The sequence below is a fragment of the Bombyx mori genome, chromosome 9 (assembly GCF_030269925.1).
Source record: "Bombyx mori chromosome 9, ASM3026992v2".
Classification (NCBI taxonomy): Eukaryota; Metazoa; Arthropoda; class Insecta; order Lepidoptera; family Bombycidae; genus Bombyx; species Bombyx mori.
In genome coordinates, this window is record NC_085115.1 from 8,915,099 (window position 1) to 8,938,007 (window position 22,909).

The 22,909-nt window shown below is 36.5% G+C and overlaps 1 protein-coding gene and 1 long non-coding RNA gene across 2 annotated transcripts in view; one reads left to right on the forward strand and one right to left on the reverse strand.

Moving 5' to 3' along the window:
• Nucleotides 1-22,909, reverse strand: part of LOC105841306 (translation initiation factor IF-2) — a 138,156-nt gene that overhangs the window by 60,192 nt on the left and 55,055 nt on the right. The window lies entirely within an intron of this gene.
• On the forward strand, nucleotides 297-2,280 carry LOC110384843 (uncharacterized). The gene is made up of 4 exons (XR_009973904.1): nucleotides 297-531; nucleotides 935-1,008; nucleotides 1,169-1,430; nucleotides 1,896-2,280. It is a non-coding gene; the product is annotated as an uncharacterized LOC110384843 (long non-coding RNA).

Consider the following 22,909-nt stretch of genomic DNA (forward strand, 5'->3'; position numbering starts at 1 on the left):
TCATTCAAGGAGCTAATAATTGATATCCCAAAATCTAGTGTTGACGCCGTAATGTGTGCTGGCGCCTCAACTCATGAATAATGCACGACGACCTTCCTAGTGAAATCTTGAAGACGCCCACGCTACCCAGGGACGAAATTAAAGCAAAAAGAAGTAACAATTACTAGGCTAAAAACTCAAAATGTCACAATATATGTAAAGAAAAGTCTTTATCATTTTAAAACCTTTAAAACTCTTTAGCCTAAAAAAACTTAGACAGAATCGCTGACTTGTCTGTCATTCAATGAAGAGAGTAATTCAGTTTTGCATAATATAATAAAACTGTATAAAATATTAATTTTATAAAATAAAATTAATATTTTATACAAAAGAAGGGCTTTAAATGTTGTTTTCTTATTACTATGTACAGAAAACGAATTTAAGTATTTTATTATTAATTCATTCTGGAGTATTCCATATTACCTATGCATTATAAGCAATAAGTGATCTTTTCTTTGTTGTGTTACACATGGAGTTACGAGTATTTTCAAGGTTCTGGACTAGAAATATCTAAGCATCAACATAGATGACGAATACATAATTCAGCTTGTGTTTTGCCGGCCACATAGTATTTATAGCGGAGAAGGCCCTCGATATCAGAACAAACCTGAATAGCCTCTGTTCGAGTAGGACTTAGTATGAAAATGAACAAGACGAAGGTCACGGCATAGTGCCCAATGTGATAAAATCAGAAACTCTAAGCTTAAAGTTGTTAATACTAACTGTCCAAGCAGGTAGATTCAATTGCCAAACCCAATTCCGTTCGTCAGGATTCTGGAGACTGCGAAAAATCGATTTTTTTTCCTTGAGATCTCGTTCCCTACAAAATGCTTAACGCGGCGGCACGCGAGCATATAGCATGGCCGAAGCGACTCACTAACCCTCTTTCCTTCAGAGTCGCCGGCAAAAGCAACTCTATTGCGCTCTTCACGCTTAGCAGTCCTACAGGCCATCAAAGCGATGCCGCAGGTAATTCGAGATATCCTACTAGACTAACACAACTTAGTGGTGGTAGGACCTCTTGTGAGTACACATGGGTAGGTACTACCATCCGAGTAGGGCAGCCGTTGTAACTATACTGAGACCTTAGAACTTATATCTCACTGTAGGTGGCTCATTTACGTTGTAGATATCTATGGGTTCCAGTAACCTCTTAACACCAGGTGGGCTGTGAGCTCGTCCACCCATCCAAGGAATAAAAAAAAAAACAAGCATGCCGGGCTGAAACGTAATACACCACCAGCCGGGCGCTCTTTAATATCAAACCTGCAGTGCGTTTCGGTCACCTCAAAGCGGATCGCCGAGGGAGCCATCCGTATCAAATATAGTAGAGGGAATCACAAAAGCAACCAATTAATTTTAGACGAATATTACTGGTTGTAATAACAGAGGTTTGTATAATTGCATATTGAACTTCAAATTTCATGTACGTTGATAACATAAGCTCAAAACAACTTCGTTAAGTGTAAAAGAACTTGGAAAATTAATAAGGCCACATTTGAAAATGAAATGGGTACTGATGGATTCATTCCTGTCACTGTATTTCGTAGATAAAAAGCGGCTAATGCGTGATGGTCCGCTGTTCACGCTTTCAATCATGTTATTCTCTAATTAACTTCGCGACAATTTTTGGGATAAAATAAATTAACGTTCTGATATTACTAAGCTACGTACTTACTAAGACCCTTAGGCGGATAATTTTCAGTGAATCCTTGGCAATTTCGAAACCATTTATGAACCTCGAAAATACTTGAGTTATAACATAATGGTTGCTTTTCAAACCAAGCTGGAATTAATTAAATTACCAAACGTTTGTTTACGACTAGACGTGTGACGTAGTTTTGCTTGTATTATAGGTGTACTTCAGAAAATATAAACAAGCTACATTTTCACGGGATAAAGGACTTACTTGTGTCACTCTCTGGTCCGTTAACTACCGGTCGATTAGGTAGATCCGTTGGGTGAAATCACAAACCAATGTTGTATTTATCAGAAGAGATATTCCCGGACTTTCGGAGACACTTAACATGAGAAAAAGGAGTATATATTATAATCCAGGTATAAACTATTTTTGTGTGATTTTTTATCCCGAAAAGTTCTGCAATTTTCGGGTGATTGATCAACAACTGTCGTAATCTGCAAATTTCATAACACAAATAACAATAATAGTATAGATTTCCAGTACAATTTTCATGTACATAATTCCGTGGAAGAATGAATATAGGTATATTGTGAATCCTCTTTCTTGTTATTCATTTTCAAAATATAAGTCGTTACATACGTTGTGGCTGTAAATAACATACAATGTAAGTTGTGGACTTGTTATGTATCTATATGTACTAAAATCTTTACAGAAAACGAAACGCTTCAGTAATCTTCTTTTAATTTAATTAGTTCATAAGATAGTTCGTTCAGAGAATAAGTTACATCTTGTGTTCCATATTATTTATTGCGCTTTATTTGTTTAGTATAAAAATATATCTGAACTAATAGAACCGATTTTCGTTCTATTCGATTTCGGTTACGACTGTTTACGTACCGCCCTTATTAGGACCGATGTTTGCGTTTTCGGATTAGAGTCTTAAGTCAAGCTGAATAAGCACGTATGTAGCACGAACTATTGTTATTGTTAACGATAGCAATTATTTTCGACGGTTCAGCGTTGCTTATTTAAGATACTCTAGAGATGATACTAAAACATTAGCGAAGTCGTTATTTTCATAAAATGTAGGTTCTTATACACGTCGGTTTTGTTAATTAGTATGATCTAGACATGACGTTCACTAAAGATATTTACTTCATATAAAACGTTGTACAACGGATTTCTAACAATATATGGTACAAAATAATTTAAAAAAAGTGCTTAACCTGCCAATTAGAAATGTAGAAACAGTAAAGGAAATTAATATAATACTTAAAGAGGTTAGTAAAATATATACTATAATATTTAAGAGTGGTGATAATGATTTTCACATACAATATTATCTAGTGTTCACCATGATGCTCACTTGTAGATATTTTATCATATTAATCGCAATTATTTTTTTGATATTTTAACGGAAATTCATAAATATTAAAACCATTGTAATGAAATACGTACTTAATAAATGTTGACGATTGACTTCCACGGTAAAGGAATAACATCGTGTAATAATAATCAAATTATAATTTGCGTAATTACTGGTGGTAGGACCTTGTGAGTTCGCACGGGTTGGTACCACCACCCTGCCTATTTCTGCCGTGAATCAGTAAAGCGTTTCAGTTTGAAGGATGGGGCAACCGTTGTAACTATACTGAGACCTTAGAACTTATATCTCAAGGTGTTATATCTCAAGGTGGCGCATTTACGTTGTAGATGTCTATGCCCCAGTAACCACTTAACACCAGGTGGGTTGTGAGCTCGTCCACCTATCAAAGAAATATATATATATATATATAAAAGGATGTATTACATTTGGAGAAAAATATTGAACGGAGTACGCGCGATAAAAATTAGCACATCATCTAGATCTTTTCGGATTCAGAAGCAATCAATCAACTATCTCACGGTAATTTATTACGATACGATTTATTTTGAAACTAAAAATATTTTTTTCAAGAAAATCTAGGAGCCGCAGAAGTTTGTTTACGGCGAACTTTTACTAGGAGTCATAAAATAAATTACGTCAGCACCAAAACAGGCCAAAGGGGACCTTAAAAGCTTTTAAGGGTTCCACACTAACACAAAAAGGTGGAACACAATTCTTATGTCCAGATGAAGGATAACCCGCCAAAGTGACACACAAGTACACATACAAAGGAACCGCTAAAAATGGATGTAAGATAAAAAATGCTTACTTCTGTTTACAATAGAAGTTAATTTTGGTTTATGACACAACTATGTTGTACTAGAAGTGGCTTGCGATTTCCCTGTCCTTAAATTTATATCTTAGAATTAAGCACGTAGAATTTTCTGTGTTACAACGGCGCTGGACACAGTCCCTAAGTTGGGGACGGACACCCGGCCTGTCAGCTGTCGGTCGGTGGAGGCGTGCTGCGTGTCATTTGGCGTACGCTAAGTGGAGGGAGTAGTTGCTGGAAGAACTTGGCCGAACCTCAGTCACCCGCCGGCGTACCCTCGAGGCCCTGGTGCCCGTGCTGGAGGCATGGTCAGATCGGCGACACGGCGTGCTCTCCTTCAGCCTTACGCAGGTCCTCTCGGGGCATGGCTGCTTCAGGAGGTACCTGTGGAAGGTCTGCAGGAGAGAGCCACATCCGGGTTGTCACCAGTGCGGGCATCAGGACGATGACGCTCAGCACGCATTCGAAGCGTGCCCGCGTTGGGAGCACCCGCGGCAAGATCTCATCGCGGTGCTGGAGAGGGACCTCTCCTTGCGGGCTGTCATCGCCCGCATGCTCGAGGACCAGAGTTCCTGGGAGGCCATGGCTGAATTTGCGACCTGGTCATGGCGTTCCGCAAGGCTGAGGAGCGCGAAAGGGAGTGGGATCCCTCTTCGGCTCCTCAGCGAAGACGGCGGGATGGGCGACGCGGGCACGATGCTCCCGTTAATCTCCCGTAGGGGCTGTTGGGTACCGGGTGCGGGGGCGCCCGGTGCTCTGCTGTCGGTTCCGTGGTGAGACGGCGTAAGGTGGCTCCTGCGCGCCGCACACGGTGTGTCTCTCGAGACGACGTCCTGCGGGATCTTCCCGGGGATGGAATCCCGTCCTATTGTCAGGACGGGTACCGGCGACGGCGAACCTTCGGCGCGCACTGTGCGGTACCATAGGTTTCGTGGAGTCGGAGTGGTGGAGCTCGATGGGGTTTAGTCGGTAGTTGGTTTTGCGGGGCGGGTCCTGCGTGGTTGACGCTGCGCAGTGCCTCGCGCGCCTTTCTCAAGGCGTAGTCTCCCGGTAGGAATTGGAAGAAAAGGAGGACTTTGGTCTTCCTCTTCTCCCTCTTCTTCTCTGGAGGCGCCGGAGTCCGACATAACCCGGTCTGTTACCCCTCTCGGCCGGGAATCCGTAAACGGATTCCCGAGCGTTAACAAAAAAAAGGGTGGTTTGTGTCACTCTTTGGTTCATATACAGCTTACCATTTCACTTATACATCCGTTTAAATTTAAGTCCATTTTATTTATTGGTACGTAAAATTATCAACCAGGGCTCATAATATTGGATTTTTTATAGCAAATATATTCGGATTTACCTGGGTCATAACATTTACCATGATAAAAAATATTCCATATATAAATCCAAATTAAAATCTATTTTAGTACGAAACTTCATACAAATCCGCCATTTTTGCACGATTAAAAAACAAATGTCCAAACATATCAACTTTTTCATGTTTAACATATTAGTGCAGTTAATATATTTACTTAGTAAAAATTTGCCAGATCTGAGACTTATTTTTAAAGATGAACGGTACTGAGTCGAAAACAGTCTGAACTCCAACGTCTACTCAATACTAAGCAAACTGTAAGCCCGTTACTTCCACAACAATATATTAAGGTAAAGCGGTAAGTTGCATAAAATTGCTTGCTTTACGACAGAAACATACGCCCTACTAATAATTTGAGAAAGAAAGCTCTAAGACATCCTGATAGCCTCGAAATGCTGATAGTACTAGATGATGTCAACAAGAAAATACCACATAGGGTAGATCTAAAGGGTTGGCCGATCACCTAGCCGTTGATTAAAATTAAATAGATACATGCCGGAACCTGAAGCACTGACAACTTCCGAAAATAGAAACACGTAGACGAGAATTGTGCAATGAGTGAAGATACTGATTTGGAAGAAGAAGAATCAAGAAAGAAACAGAATGAGGAAAGTATTAATACGAGCCGTAGTGATATAACGTAGTGACATGAGCCGTAGTAACTATACTGAGACCTTAGAACTTATATCGTATGAAGGTATGAACTTATATCGTATAAAATATGAAGTGACCGGATAGCCATATGCATAATATCTGATGAATATCATTACCTGTAGCTATTTAGTTTAGTCTATTTATTTTTACCGCGAAGCAGCCATGCGTTTTGGTTTGAAGCCCATCCTTCATTGAAGCCATTATAAAATATAATTATTATATGATTTCGATTTCATGTTTCATGAGTGGCGGCAAAATATATATATTTACAAGTCGAAGTCGTACATAAGACTGATTTTATCTCGCATTTACGATTTTCTTTGTAATTTGTATTTTTGATGTTTCCAAATACTTTACAATTTTCGTATTTGTTTTCGATCATGAACAACTGAGATGTTATTCATTGATATTCAAAATTGTGTTAATTATAGTATTACAATGTATAAAAAATAGATGTAGTTGTGGTAATAATAAGCCCAAGATTAAAACTTAAAAGCAGTTTTAATTATATTAAAATTCTGACGGTCCACTTTCAAATAGGATCCCATTTTTACAGTTAAAGTTTTTCTCACTCCGCCATATCTAATTGCTATATTAATCAATCCAAGCCTACCAAGTATTGAATCATTTTTATCGCCGTCGATAGGGATTTGTCTCCCTTGATGATTCGTTGTAGCCGTGGCCCATTGACATCAACAACACCACCAATACAATCAAGCTCCCGATAATCAAAATGCCAATTAACTTAAAATGGATACAAAATAGTAAGTCACATCAGTTTCTTAATATACTTATTTCACCCAATTAATAACAACTCTTATTTTCTCGTAAAAACGTCCCTACAAATAACTTTGTGTTTGCGGAGTGTTATAAACTAACTTTTCGATTAAGATAAAGATCACTTTCTTTATACATAAACCGGTCACTTTGGAGGTGTTAAAAGGTCTCATTTAGTCTCCTTATAGGCTCACGGGCTCCGCTGTATTAAGGTTTACGAACTCCGTACCGAAACGTTATGTGCACATGCCACTAGTGTTTCTTCGTCGTAAATGTACCAGATTTAGTATTAAACGAATTGAGTACTACACAGGGTGTGTATTGTGTATTGGAACCGAAAAGAGCTGTTAGTGATTTATAAAGCGATGGCACTAAAATTAAGTTAAATAAAACACGTATGACACTCGGGGACTGCCGCGATAAAGCTATTGCAAAGCATTTTTTATCAACTTATGCAATTACAATTAGACAATAATAATTTAATATTAAAACAATAATAAAAATAAGACCACGCTATATTTAAAAACATTAACTGTCCCCTTCACACTCATAAGCAGAGATGGGCAGACTTATCATGATGCTCATGCAGTGCGACGTCACGCCGCGCGCTTATTCACAAACAAACACTACACCAGCGCAACGTGTGAATGTGTTGAACGCGAGCTAAATCGTAGGCGTAGTGGGGATGTCAGGTTATTTTCGTTACGGAATTTCTTGATTCAGTCGCCGCGCTCAAAGCCTAAGCAAAAATAAAAGCTATGTAATAGCTTAAATTGTATCTTAACAGTGTTGGTTATTTATTTAGTTTTTCTAATACCTATCTGCTTAAAAGTACATCAGTAACATCAAGCTCTACCACTAATATAACAAATGATACTTACTTAAGTATTTGTTTCAAAAATATTTTAAGATTTCTCCATTTAAATTAAATGTATATTAAAAAGAAACCGACAAAACATTAAACGTAATAAAGTTTTGGAAATATACACTCTTCAGAGACGGAGAGTTCAGTTCTTAAGACAAAACGTTACGGATGATCCATCTTCAATATAAATGATTGCCGAAAACATTCACTAAGTAAAATACAACCGGCCTTCCGAGTCTGATCTCTCGTAGAATGTTTCTTTAAAAACCATCTGCGAATGCTAACACCACTAACTGTAGATTTAATTGGAACGATAAACAAATAAAACTGCGTGAACCATGATCCGTGATGTTTACGTTTTTAGATCATAAACAAGGTAATGTATGTACAGTCAGTCAGCCCGTGAACGTTTTGTACAAATTGATAATGTATTTTGGACACAACACGTTTCATTTAGAATAATATTATAACGCGTATGTATTGCGTATGAACTAAATTCATGTTGGCAAACTATTTGTTATCTCAATTCTAAAATCAGCGGGCTTCGCATTTATGATGATTTGCGTGATATAGCTATATCTATACTAATATTATAAAGGGGAAAGATTTGTTTGTTTGTTTGTATTGAATAGGCTCCGAAACTACCGAACAGATTTGAAAAATTCTTTCACTGTTTGGAAGCTACACCTACGAATAAATAATAAGAGCTACACTATTCCCGAGTGACATAGACTATAATTTTTTTTGAGAAAAATTAGGGATCCTTACTAAAACTGCAATAATGTAACCCAAGGTGTAAAAAATTACCTAAAATATTCATTACATCGCGTGCCCTGCGAAAACTATTGATGATAGAATAAAATAATGTACTACGACTTTGTAGATAACTGCAATAAGTGTTCTTTTATTTAAAAAAAATAAAACAACATCAAATATGGTTGAAATTTTTGTTAAAGACTGGAGCGGAGCCAGAGCGCGTCGCTAATATAATATTATACAGGGCGTTATGTTGGTTAGTTTCTGATGTTTTCGAAGACAAAAAATAAATTAACTTCAATTTTAATACCTAAGGTAGCTTACTAAGTAAGCATTTAAATTGTAGATAAAGACAAAACAGCTCAGTACGTTTTACTCATACGTTTGCCAACCGATTGGAGTTACATGATCCTGAATGGCGTGCGTCCATTATTTTGCCATTTCATCTTCATCCAATGACTTTAGGTTTATTCCATCTGTCCCATCTCTTGAGGTCTTGGGCTATACGGAGCGAGTTCTTACAGGTCTGACCAATCTCATCATCAAATCCCATTTGTTGCCCGTCTACCATTCTATTTCCATTTCGATTCTATTAAACTTCGTGGATCAATCCTCCTTGGGCTATCTGTGGCCTACTAACGGTCACTTTCTTTGACCTAAGATTTTTGTTTTAAGTCGATAAATTTTCTCCTTTTAGCTTTTAGAAAAGCTCCCTGCATGGCTCGAGCTCATAAATAATGGGCAATCTAGGCAACCACGTTTCTGCTCTTAATACTAAGACGAGGACAACACATTAATTGAAGGTTCGACGTTGTAGATCGAGTCGAATTTTATTCCGGAATACATCTGTCAACTCGCTACAACAACAATTATAACAACAACAAACTTATATCTTTACAGTTTCTGTTAATATTTTTCGATTTTCCGAAGTAAATATACTTCTCAATTTCCTCTCTCTCTCTCTTTCTCCTGTTCTTTTTATTTACCCATGCACAGTAATATGGACTATGCTTGTGTGTAACCCACCTTTAGGGACAAAATCAAAGTCTCTATTGTGATATTAATTTAAAGTATAACAGCAGATAATAAAGCCATATCTATTTCCTGATAAATATAATACATTATTTATATTAGATTATATACAACTTTAAAACATTTTATTGACAATATTCCATATTCAGTCCGCTAATATGATTAAATTTCTTTCGAGATAAAAATGTAAAACTAATCTTCAATATCAGCCTTCCTATCTAGGAACAGATTACGGTGTGTCTGAGTATCTTTATTAAATAAGACCTCATTTCATGTCAGGCCGCTGAAAAATTTACGTTCGTGATCGGAGCGGACAATGTAACTTTGAAGTAGCGTTGAATTTCGATTTTCTTTCAATATTTATTTTCTCTACTAACTTACCCTACTAACTAATACTGGTTGTAGGTCCTCTTGTGAGTCCGCACCTACTTCTGCCGTGAAGCAGTAATGCGTTTCGGTTTGAAGGGTGGGGCAGCCGTTGTAACTATACTGAGATCTTAGAACTTATACCTCAAGGTGGGTCCAACCAATTCAAAAAAAAAACACTTCCAGAGGTCTTCTGAGCCCGTACGGGTAGGAAACACAACCCTGTCCATTACTGTCATAAATCAGTATTGCGTTAAAGTTTGAAGGATGGAGCAGCCGTTGTACTACAGAACTGAGACTTAGAACTCATGTCTCAAGCTAGATGACGGCGTTTACGTTGTTGGGCTCTGGTAACCACTGAACCCCAGGTGGTCCGTGACTCGTTCGCCTGTATATGCAATAAAAAAAGATGACAAGACAAAAAAGGAGGAGTGTACGGCAAACAAGAATTTCGTAGCTGAAATACCAATGCCAGTGCAGTGTGATCTAATTACAAATAGTCAGGAATTCACACTACAACAAATAGACAGTTTTTATTATTATTCATGAATAAATAATGAATAAGCTCTCTATATTGAATGCCCCCAAGCTAAGAGCGGGTTTCTTCTGTATTACCGTTGCCTTACAAGAAACAATAAAACACATATCCTTTACTAGCTTTTGCATGCGACTTCGTCCGCGTGGAATATAGTTAGTTACTTCTTTTCGATATCGGGCCGAAGAAGCCCGCTCTTTCCCGTGACCACTCACGGCTGGAATCACGCAACGCTCTGTCCTCTTGCCGTCCTTATTTAGTTTATTCGTCAACGATATTCCCCGATCACCACCAACACAATTAGCTTTATTCGCTGACGACACGAGTGTTTACTATTCGAGTAGAAACAAGTCCCTAATTGCGAGGAAATCCATAGCGCAGCCCTAAGACAGTGGTTCCGAAAATGGCGCATAGACATTAACCCAGCGAAAAACATTGCGGTGTTATTCCAAAGGGGAAAATCCACACGGATTTCCTCCCAGATTAGGAAGAGGAATCGTGTGCTTGGGCAGCTGTTGGCAATTCCCACCCCTACTGGCTGAGCATTTGCTCGCCCACCTGTCCTGGTGAAAATGGAAAGGCCTTTGGGCCACCAGTAACCCCTCATTCATAAAAAAAGTTAGTTACTTTGGGATAGCGCTAAATTTTACCCGCGACTTCATTCACGTAGAAGGTGAAAATATTTTGGAATAATAGAATGTTAAGGAGCTATTTAAAGTACCAAAATCGCGCTTTTAACCAACTTTAAAAGAGGAGGTTATCGATTCGACCACCATTTATTTATCTATGTATGTAGAAATCGGTGAGAGTTCTCGAGAATGCTTGAAACTGATTCTGATAATTATTTTTTTTTTTTTTTTCGAAAGGGTATACTTCCCGAGTGGTCATGTATTCATCAGGATCAAGATCTGATGATGGGATCCTGGAGAAATCGAGAAAAATCTACAATTTACAAAGACTATCTTGAAGTTTGGGTGTTTCTTGTTATTCTTCTTATTCTGTGCCTCCGCCGGCTGTCGTTTTGTACATTATTATTACGCGCTTGATCATTATTAGGCTACGATGTTATTTTAAAACTGCGATATCCTCAACAATACTCATTGAAGTCAAATGATGTAAAGGGCAAATTTCTTTAACATTAAATATTTGTAATTATTAACATATTTATTTGGATAAGGATTAATATCATCTTTATAAAAACACTTTCACAAATAATGCTTTATTTTATTATAGAATAAATTTGGTTAGCATAAAAAGGTTATAGTGAGCCAAGTAAAATATAGATATATGCTAACGCGGACTTTTTTCGAAAAAAAAAAACAGATTTTCAAACGTTCTTTATTAGTGCTCCGCTCGTATTGGTCTTAGCGTGATCATAGCCTTTATCAGTAAATGGGCTATCTAACACCGAAAGAATTTTTCAAATCGGACCAGTAAGTTCCTGAGATTATCGCGTTTAACCAAACAAACTCTTCTGCTTTATATTATTAGTAAGTATAGATTTTTTTTTATTATTGCTTAGATGGGTGGACGAGCTCACAGCCCACCTGGTGTTAAGTGGTTACTGGAACCCATAGACATCCACAACGTAAATGCGCCACCCACCTTGAGATATAAGTTCTAAAGTCTCAAGTATAATAAATATAATAAATAGTATTTCCTACCAACAAATAATATTAGTTTTTAAAATAATACTTAAAATTATGTTGTCAATGCCTTAAATTTAATTAATCAACAAGTATTGAACCTTCACCGTGTAATAAAAACCCACGGACCAGAGCGAGACAGTCTGAAATATAAAGAACAAATCACAAAGGTCTATTTCACTATAATAATAACAAATGTGGGTTGTACAAGACAAAGGTTAGATCAGATAGTACATCTGATATCGATTTCCTTTAAAAGCCTCTCGATTTCGTGTAAATGCTGAACCATAATTTTATCCGGAATATGCATACCTACGTAACTCCCCAGGGCATGAGCCCGAAACATTTTAACGCGCGTATTTTATAACATGGTTTTCGTAGTTTCGCAACAATTCAATTTTTTTTTAAAGATCTTGCTCAATATCGATAAGTAATAAGCAACTCGATGTAAACAAAGAGTCCTACGGTTTTTGGTTAAAACAAGTTTTAATGTACTTTCTGGCATGACAGTAATGTTGTTTATAAATGAATGTCACTAGTAAAACATTTCTTTCAATTTATATGTGACGTCTAGTAATTTCTGTGGCATATAAAATAATACTAGGTGATGACCGAGCTTTGCTCGTTTTTTTTTTTTTCATAACGCCATCTTGTTGTGTCTTTAAAGCGGTTAGTTGCCCTCAATTAAGAAAAATAGTATTATTATTCGTCAATAGATGTCGGAAAGAGTTGATTATTGAAAACACGAATAAAGCAACATTTTCTGAAAATAAATCGTAGCTAGATCGATTTATCGCCCCCGAAATCCCCTGTATACTAAGTTTTATGAAAATCGTTGGAACCGTTTCCGAGATTCAGATTATGTATATATATTAATTAATGTACAAGAATTGCTCGTTTAAAGATATAAGATTATTAATTTTAACGTCTTAAAATCGAGTTGTCGAACTAATAACCTTCATTCCGTGATCTCGGTCTAACGTCTAAACATATTTTTTGGTAGCGGCGAGAGAAGCGAGGCGGCCACATGACGGATAAACGAAATTGGAATATTCTTGTTTAAATCTCGTATCTAAATATTATGAAATTTTCGTAGTATCAATTTTAATATATTTCCTTCGTTTAGAATACTTTTAAATTTTTCTAAGACATGGTTCTTGGACAAGCCTTGGGTAGTTTAAATAGGTCTTCAACCGATTTCAAATTTCGTTTGAAGAAGCATATTTCATATCGCTCAGGAAACACGGCGGAAGGAATGTGAAGCCACAGCCAAATGGTACGTGGTAAGCATTGTCTCAGGAAACGCACTGTGGATATTGCTGTCCAGATAATGGGAATGAGCCGGCGTAGGATCGAACAATGGTGCTAAAGAGATCACAAGTATTGGATAAGTGTTCATATTTCCTTTTTAAATTATTAATATTTTAATTTTGATGATTCCCCGAAGCAAAAGTGGAATATGGAGCTTGACTTTTCTAAATTTATTCAATCGTTACACTAGAATAATTATACGCATTACAATTACATTCCAGGGATTAGCATCCGAGGTTCAAGAACTCCGGAAATGGGTAAGTTAGTTTGTCAAGTGTATTATATTTCGTCGAATTAAAAAAAAAATACTTTCCTTAACCTCGCCCACGTCCTGAAACCATTACTTGAGTAAAATGTAAACGTGATCTGAATTCACGAAAACGTTTTCACCACCATCATTTGTAAACCACTAGGTCCTCAATTTTCGGACTCAATTTACTTTTCCGTCCGAATTCGGTTGGATAAATAAAACATAAATAAGAAAGGAGTCTGGCGGGATGACGGTGCACGAAGTCAAAGGGAAGAAAGTGAAATTATCCCGCTGCTCGACGAACATAGGTCCACCGTAGGTACAGCGTCGTCGGGCGGCCGTTTTCACGAACATTACTCGGCCAAATATGTGAAACAGTATGTGTCACGAGTAGCGAAAAAAATATTTAGTTTAATTAATATATAAAAAAAAACATTTTGGCGTTTGTAAAGTCGATTTATAGACGATAGTTTTACATGATAACGTCATAAAAAAAAAAAACATTTATGAAAAATCGCATTATACTTTTATGGTTTGAATTGAATTATCATTATTTTATATAATACAATACATTAGTTCACTGAAAATTACAATTTTTTCGATAAATTAACGCTTGGGCCGATCGAGTCTCTCTATCGCTTCTTCCGCGCTCTCGCCTGCACGCTCAGGCTCAGCCGGAACGTGACACTTTTCCGTGCGTGCAGCCTGTGTTCATCGATTTATAACACGTTATCACGTCAATAAAATTTACAGTAAATGGAAAATTATAAGATTTATATTTAACTCTAAGATTACTAATTTTTTTTTAAACTTAGCTAAATAATTCGATAAATGACTGACTACAAAGTAAAACATATTTTTTAGAATATGTGAAGTAAGTTTTGTTTTTTAAATCCCAGCTGTAAAGTTGAACCCAGTAGAGGTCTATTATATTGTGCTGACTAGTGCCATTGATGGGATAACCGAATATCGCCCCAACCTCACGCTGTCGAACATGTAATATTTAAATGTATGCAAATCGATCCAACAGTGTAAAGAGTCCATTAAAAGTTTAATTACTTCGGAATCACGTGAATCGTTGTTAATTTGTTTTAAAGATTGTTAATTCTCTTCTGAAGTCATCAAATATGCTTTCAGAATACAGTTTTACAAAAATTTTAACACTTTCAATTATGTTTTTACCACATTTATGAGTTCAGAATTACATAGTTGAGCCAACTCCTAATGAAACATTTGGTCCATAATCACTTGTTACTAAAGGATTAGTAGGTACGTGTATTTCGATAACTATTGATAGAAATAGAGAAAGTGTATGAATAAAATTTTCTGCAATCTATACCTATGTTGTACCTATATTTTTTATTGCGTAGGCTAGCAGACTTCATACCGTAATGTCGTCTTGAGGGATGTAGACGAAGTGCCTCACGGAATAATTTCGTTTTCCTAACTTCTAGATTATTTAACGGCACCGCGGCAGAAATGGGGATTTTATGTTGTAAAATCGAACGGCGATGATTTTGGGTGTACTTTTATATGCTTACCTATATCTTCTAATTATTAAATATCGATAAAAATGATTTCTTCTTCTCCTTATGTTTTTTTTTCACTTTCCCTTCCTTTCTTTTCTTGGGCATCCTAAAGCATCAAGAGGTATTCGTGATAACAAAGCTATTGTTGCCAATAAGATTACGACCAATGTCATATTAGTATTTAAATGTCTTATTTTCCAGTTTAGATTTTATTTCGACTTAGAACGAAGCGGAACAAATTCACTACATAAACAAGCTCACTACATAAAACTAAACATAAACGTACAGATCTCTATCTGAAATAATTGTCTCGATAAGTGATACTTGACTGCTTACGTATCACTGATCTAACTACAAGTATGAATACAAACGTAGATTTACTAAGGAAACTCAGTGGTTCTGAAAGTTAAATATTCAAATGAAAACATACAATAGAGTTATCGAATCGGGATGTTTTTTTTTAAATATAAGCTACGAGATACGCTGGAACATTTATTTTAAGATTAAACAAAGTTACTCAATAATGACAATGATAAAAGACAATGAAAGAAAACCATTTTTCCGCTAATATCGTCCAAACTCCCAATGCAAGTCGCTCGATTCGTTAAATGCAGAGCGTGATTCGATTATCAATTAGGGATTTCAATTGCGAATCTCACAAATATATTGATACTGTTTCAAGCCAAAGTATTAGAGATTGAATAAAATCTTTATAGAATAATATGGTCAAATGTTCGATCAGATGAACATCTATACCGTAGCAAACCGAGTGCTCTGAAATACAGGCACTAAGATACTTAATATTACGCTGTGATAAATAACATTTATTCTTAAATATTTGTAAGCCTAACAACTTTTATGGCCCGAAACAACCTTTTAACTAAACATACTTCTTTAAAGTATTGGTGGTATTTATTCGCTTGACAATAATCCCTGATTTCATCGAAAGCCTGACTGATAAGAACATCGGGTTCTAAGCTATTTACAACTGGCAAAACTTAATAATCAACTGGAATGATTTCTTTACTGATGCCAGACGAAAATTAAGCACTGACTGCTGTTATTATTTGGATGACTTTACTTTGAATTAATATGTTCAGGATATCATTTTTTAGCTGTTTTAGCTTTGCCTTTGTATTTTATTTTTCGATTTCACTATACGTTTATTTATTTTTTGTTGGTTATAAATACATAAAACAAAGTCACATGTATGTATCACTAAATTTAGGTTAACTGAAACTCGAGCCTCGATTACTTGGTAAGGGCTCTCTCAACAGGTCCTCACGTCGAGACACATGAAGACATGTATTATTCATGAGAGGCAAGGCTGTCGAGATATCGTTTGTAGGCAGACTGAAGACTCCCTTCCAGCTTGTAATTTAGTTCCTGCATGTGCTTTCGGAATGTATAGTCGAATATTATTTATTGTATTTCAAAAAAATTCTACTATGTATTCATATTATCGCCTTCTGAGATCAATAATTCGTTCGCTTCGCTCAAAACCATCAACGTCTTATATGACAAACAATAGAAAAAAAGAAATAAAACAGAATTTGATAAATTATAGACAGCTTACAGTGTTTTTAAAAGCAAAGAAATACATAATGCTAGATAGACATAAAGCAAAGTAATTTTTTCGAAAAAACGGTCGAGCAAATACTACTGGCAAAAATCATCGACCGCTCTTCGTTTCTAAAAATATTCAAGCTTTATAGTTCTTCTTAATTTAAAAAAAAAACCGAATAGGGTGTTAGATATGATCCGATCCTAATCTGGAATAATTCAACTTGAGTAATGTTGGTTCTGAGGTTGGCGTTCTGAGGCCGTATGTGTTAATACCACTGCCCTGCCTATTCATGTCATGAAAGACGCAAGTACTTACGTGATAATAGTAAATAATTGAACCCCGGTAATTAGCGGGTTTGTATTGCTTTAATTATTGTAATAATTCAAGTTTACATCTAAAACAGTGGTTTCTAAATTAAGAAATACAGTGAGTTCGATCCGTTGATCATCTCAAAAATTCATTTAGATGGTCATTAATAATTAATTTTTTTGTTAAGCATTTGACTGTTCGATTAGTATAAAATAATTTTTGACTAAAATTAAATTAAAAAAAGAATGAAAAAGAAAAAAAAACTAATTTTATATTAAACGCGGATAAACTAAATCTTTCCGTCGTTGAAAAATGTGGATTGCATTCATTTGCATAACTGCATGTACGTCAAATATCTCGCATAGCTCGTTTACCCCCCAGACTTAGGTCGGCGTCGTGGAGTCGGCCACGAAATGTCATTACGCGACTAGACTAGGGACACTAATCACCAACGAATGATAAATTATATTATTATGTCGGGGTATTCGTAGTCGGTATTTATTCTTGAGTCGAGATGCAGAAATACCTAATTTGCTTGCCTTGACTAATAAATATCTTGTCGAGGATTTAAAAAAAAAATTAAGTTTACAGTTCGAGTTCTTGCGTGTTTGTGAAATTTTTAGGGATAATTTTGGTAAAGAATACGTTTATAATCAACATTGAAGTCATTATTCAACATATTGAATTGGTAATTGTTATAATTGAAGGATTCCTAAGTTATTTATATTATCTATATATTAATACGTGGAGGAAAAACTTTGTATCCCTTTTTACGAATATTGCGCGGACGGAGGAGTATGAAATTTCCCACGCTTATAGAGAATACAGAGAAGGAGCGCAGAATGTTAATATTTTTTTAAATTATTCCCAAAAAATACATTAAATCAAAAAAAAAGCATTACACACACTATTGCCTTATTTCTTTGTAATTTATTATTTGGTTTTGAAATCGATTGTATTTGTAGCGATATGTTATACCTATACCAGATTTATTCTATACCAATCTACATCATATTGTTAAACGCAAGTAGTGCTGTGACATTTTCTTATCAAACGTGGTTAAAAAAATCGTCGCTTTATATATTATACATATTTATAACATAGACGATGAACTGTTGACCCATCTCATGATAATTGGTGACCGAACACAGATAGACATGAATCACATCGTGAATTCTACCATCCATCACGAAACGTGCGGCTTTGGAATGAGCTCCCCTCCACGGTGTTTCCCGATATGTCATACATATCCTTCTTCAAACGAGGCTTGTGGAGAGTACTTAACGGTAGGCAGCGGCTTGATGCCCCTCGCATTACTGACGTCCATAGGCGACGGTAACCACTCAACATTAGGTGAGCCGTATGCTCGTCTCGTGAGGGCAATTAAAAAAAAGATCAATGTTCAATGGTAGTTTATTAATGCGATTTTTTTTTGGTGTACTTTTTGCAACACGATTTTGTTTCTTCTTCGTGGACGTAAGTAGAGTATGTATTTTGGTAGAAAAATTGGTACCTACCTGCCTTCTAACTTTGAAACCCGTCATAGTCCAAACGAGGGCTTCTGTATGCTTCTTGGCCAATAATACTTTCAACGTAATTAAAACGTTTGTAAAATAATATGTTGATTAAAATACAATTTGAGTCAGTTTGAATTTTAAGCAGTTTAAGTCGCGTTGATAGGTATATCGTGAAAAATATCCGGGCAGGTTTCTGACACGTCTTCAGGTTTCGAAATAAATACGGAAAGACTTTTTGTCTCACTCAAATAATTACGATCAGAAAAAAAAAGAAAAAAAAGTGTAACTCTGAAAATAATGTAATAATAATAATAAATAATAATAACGTTTTTTTTTATTGCTAGATGGGCGGACGAGCTCACAGCCCACCTGGTGTTAAGTGGTTACTGGAGCCCATAGACATCCACAACGTAAATGCGCCACCCACCTTGAGATATAAGTTCTAAGGTCTCAAGTATAGTTACAACGGCTGCCCCACCCTTCAAACCGAAACGCATTACTGCTTCACGGCAGAAATAGGCAGGGTGGTGGTAACCACCCGCGCGGACTCACAAGAGGTCCTACCACCAGTAAAAAGTCTGGTGGTAGGATATATTATTATATTATGGGTAGGTATATTATTATAAATACTATTTATTATAAATACTATTAAAAATAAATAGTATTTAAAATAATAGTATTTAATTATAAATGCTATTTATTATTATTAATTTATTATTATTATTAATAATAATAATAATACATAATACATAATATAAAATAATAGTAATAATAAAAATAAAACAAATTATGAACGAAATATCTTCTAGTTATGTTATAATAAAAGTACAAAATTATAGTCGTTTCTACGATACGTGATTTAGTCTTAAACATACACTTGTATAAGAACAGTTTGGGTAGACATTTCCGGTAGTTTTATCCTATAACAAAATTAAAATAAGTAGTGTTTTCTATTTTCACTGGTGGTAGGACCTCTTGTGAGTCCGCACGGGTAGGTACCACCGTCCCGCCTATTTCTGCCGTGAAGCAGTAATGCGTTTCAGTTTGAAGGGTGGGGCAGCCGTTATAACTATACTTAGACCTTAGAACTCATATCACAAGCTGGGTGGCGGCATTTACGTTGTAGACGTCTAAGGGCTCCAGTAATCACCAAGTGGGCTATGAGCTTGTCCACCCGCCTAAGCAATAAATAAATAAAAATTATAATTATATGATGAAATTATTCTAAAAGTATTATATATTTTTTTTGTGAAGCTGTGAACTCTCACCGAGATGACTTAACTAGCGGCGTCTTTACGAATTAATTCGAATTTTTTACTCGAAAATTGCAGACCGAGGTGTTGTCAAGTGTGAGTGACGTTATCGGTAAGAGGGCTTGGAGGGCTGAGGGCGACGTGATTCAAATAAATTTATCTACCTAACAACATCTGTTGACGAGGCCTGTAATTACAAAATTTGTATTTTTTTTGCATATTTCTTCAATAATGGAGCCTTTGAAACGACCTTTAAAGAAACTACTCTCATATTACATGCTAAATATTAAAAAAAACCTGATTACTTTATTCTAGTCTGATATACTAAAGTAGCTTTTCTTTTTTAAATATAATGTTAGCATGATTATCATACGGCCCAGCTGCTGTTGAATGTTGAATGGTTACAATCGCTCATTCAGACTTCAGCAATGACAGCCAAATCGCCGCCTACCCTTAAGTACTCTCCGCAATTTTAATTTGGAGAAGAAGATGTCATAGCACTCGACAAAACACTGCAGAGGAGAGAGTTCATTCCAAAACCGGACGGTACGTGGTAGAAAAGATCTTCAAAAATGCACTTGTAATTCTTTTATGATTTGATTAAAAACGTTTCGCCTATATCATTTTTAATTTTCGTTGTCCCTGTGAACAGGTTTCAGCAATCAAATTGACAAACATTATGAATTTTATTTTATGAAATCAATTATTACACAAAACTGAAATGTAAAAAAAAAACAAGGAAAAATTCAAAACTAAAAATTGCGGTGCTAAATAACACGACTTCATATTCAAAGTTTTACTTGGAGTTTCCAATTGAAATTATCGATGTATATTATAATAAAAATATCATAAAATGCGCTAGTTAATTAACTGAGCCGAAGTTCGCGCATCAAGGTTTTCTTTAGCACAAAAACCGCCTCTTAAGATGTCCGCCCCACGCGGTTGCTGTCTGTGATCCCCATTCAGAACTCGAAGAATATCGCTCCCTAAGTTAACGATCTTTTATAATTTCACGGTATTGAGAAATAAGAGTGGTATTTAGATCTTAGGTACTCTTAATCATATTTTAAGTCGCCATTAAACGTTATTGTTTTCCCTCTTGAATTACGTGAGCGCCAGCCCAAAGCAATTTTACTAAATGAAGCGACTATTATTATTTCATTTAAATGGATAAAAATGTTTAACGTCGTTGTTTTGTATTTCAACGAATGATTAAAAATGTTACAGATTACTTCGCTTTTGTCAGATAATGCTTAAACAGATTACAATAAGCTTAAATTAGTTTGTCAGTATAAATCCTGAATGCATACTTGTTATCATTCCTAATTTAACAAAAAAAAATAAACCATTTTCATTGTTTTCTCTGAAAATTTTGATTGCAAAAATCTAAATTTCTATTAGTCGGACAACAGTGACGCTTAAACCATTTATTGTCTAAAGTCGACAAGACTATTATGAAATCTATTTCAATACAAGACATCAGGGAAATCAAATGAACACAAAGATTCTTGAGATCCATCATAATTGGCTTCTTAATATACAAGAAATTTTAGAACAAATATAAAATTGAAACACAGGCCCAGGCGTTGCGAATCTATTCTCGAATTCGGGCAAAATAATTATTACAAACGGTTTTGAATAGATAATGCCCGCATTATTGGATCAACTGATTTAAGCAATGACAATTTCGTTATTTGAGAACGCTATGAAACCGTGATATCAATGTGATTTAAAGATAACTCTTTCCTTTTACAATATTTTTGTAATCACGTTCTAATTACAATATCAATAAATGAGTGACTGAAAGGTTTTATGTATGTGAATTATTGTCTATGCTTACCTGTCACTACGGAAGCTCTTGAGAATCTTCATCGATATATATCGCTTTAGATATATTGTAATCAAAACAACTATTCGGGACTTGAAACTAGTTTGTTAAAAATTCCCGGCCAAACTATTTAAACCGCATGATAAGCCACAAATGTACTTGTAACATTACACATAGCAATGTTCAGCTTGACATCAAAAATGCAAGAATTTTTATATTTATTCATGTATTTCGGTTGCTTAAATAATAATAAACCATTAATATTTCAGAAAACGAATGGTTGAATGATCAATTTTAAATTGAACCCTCTTAACTATTCATTAGATTGTTTTATTAATGGTACCGGCTGCCTATTCTCTGCGCGAGTATTTTTTCGTACTTTTTTTTTAAATTAGAAATTAGAAGTCACTATGCTGGGTATTGTTAAAGTGCGCGACAGGCGCTGACCATTTAGGACATCCCGGGTGGGGCGTATGTGTGTCTGACATCGTGGTACTATACATATACCACATTGAAGACCAATGTCTCTTTCATTCACCGGATTAATTGCGTTTAAATACAGAAGCCTGTTTTTTTTATTTATGTTCACGTCCCACCTGGTATAAAGATCCTTTAAATATCGTTGAGATCAAAATCTCAAATTATATGTATTACAGCTGTCACACTGCATAGCAGTAGAAATACGACAGTGACATCTATCGGTGCGGGTTCACGTTACACCCTACGACAGTAAAATACCCGCAACTTGCAACCCTAGTGCAAATGTAAGCAAGCCTCCATTTTACTAGACTCAACACTCTTTTTTTTTTGGGCCGGGGGCCGTCCCTCCTACAAGGTCCGTGGGCACCGGGTGGGTATGTGGGACTTGACGACCTGCTGATGTTGGGAACAGACCGCGGGCTCAACGAATTTTAGTGCCCTACCGCACTAAGAGACTCCCCTGCACTCTTACACCCAACATCTGATCTCCCTTTGGGGTCAGAACCCGGCCATAGTAGGGGGGTTCCCGCGGTCAACACTATAACCAGACTCGCGGCGCCACCCCGAGGACCCCGAGGTGACAGTCGATGACCAACCACACCGGTCTCCGCGGTACGGCGGCCCTACCAGGCCGCCCGGGCGATGCCGTTGGTGTTCCGGGATACCTCCCTGGGCCAAAATCAGCCTGCCGGGTCGGAACGCGATACACCGGCGACCGGGTTGCTCTTCCACAGTCAGTTTAGTGACGACAGCGACGACGACAACGCGGACCGCTTCGCAGGCCGCAGCCGCCAACGCGTCGTCCCATCCTCATGGTGCCAGCGTGCTAGAGTGACGGTAGCGTGCGGTGCAGCCTCAAGCCCCTCAGGTCGCCCCGTGACCATCACCGGAAGGGAGTCAACTCTCGCATTAACTGCACAGGGTGTGTAGGCAATTGCTAAACTAATTTAATAACATTTCTCCAGTGACAATTTCAATATTCGCTCTTGTAGCTT